Raw genomic sequence first — 1,179 nt, forward strand, 5'->3', positions numbered from 1 at the left:
AGAAAACCAATAAAAGCACAATAAAGGCAACAAACAGCACGTAAACTGCAAATCCAAAAGCCATAGAAAGACCTCAGTTTTAACAGTCCCCAAGTAGGTGAATTATATGGAAGGAACAACCAAACCCTCTCTTCTTACTCTCAATATTAACAATCTTTACTCTCCAATTCAGTGACCTAGACTGGCTAGTAGGATTAAAAATCACGATCCTTTTATTTTCTGCTTTCAAGAGTCACACATTGCCCTTAAATATTTGGTACAAGTTCTCTAAATTTTTAGACATGTATACAATACTGTCCAGGTTTTTGACAGTATTATTTGCTAAGTGGTGATCATTGCATAATTTGACAAGTTGTATGATGGGTTTATTTTCTAGTAGTTACTCATCTTGAAGGACCTACATAAAAATGGAAGACATGCTGAACAACTTAATGACATGATTGTTTAAAAGTCTATTGAAACTAGCAATATAAAAATCATACTATAATGTGAAATGGTGAAATTCATCAAATTTATAAGATATTCTACAGCGTGTCTCTGATTTCTTTTATTTGGTTTGGTGCTTCTGTGGTCTGGAATTAAAGCCTCACACTTACTTGGTTAGTAGTCTACCACTCTCTCAAGGTATATGCTCAGTCATGTCATAAACATCTTTTTCAACTGTTTATTTTTGAGGTAGCTCACATTCTATGCTTTTCTAATTTTTGTTTGGTACCTACATTATTCTAAGAAATACTATACAGAGGAGTTACAGGTGCATGAGCAATGTAATGAGTATATTTCTTTTAGAGCATTGTTGCCCCCTCATTTGTTTTTCCCCTACTATCCCTTCCTTCCTAACTCCACAACTACCCCCGCCACGCTTCCAACCTCATCCTGCTAAACTTGTAAAGTTCGTTTTTAACATAGTGATTTGTACATCTTGTTGTTATGATGGGTCATCCTGTATCCTACTTAACATTTTTTTTTCTATCTCCTCCCAGTATTAGAGAAGTGTATATACAAGATGTAGGACAACGTCATCATTTAGAGTGAAAATAGGGGTTGTGCCATGGGGGAGGAAAAAACAAAATGACAAAATTTGCATAGTTTATTATAAATACGATAGAAACAATAACAAGAATGAAAAACATATTTGTGTCCCTATTTGGAGTTCATTTAGCTTAACATCATCTTATA

Source organism: Dipodomys spectabilis, unplaced genomic scaffold (genome assembly GCF_019054845.1).
Source record: "Dipodomys spectabilis isolate Male_0828 unplaced genomic scaffold, ASM1905484v1 ptg000244l, whole genome shotgun sequence".
Classification (NCBI taxonomy): domain Eukaryota; kingdom Metazoa; phylum Chordata; class Mammalia; order Rodentia; family Heteromyidae; genus Dipodomys; species Dipodomys spectabilis.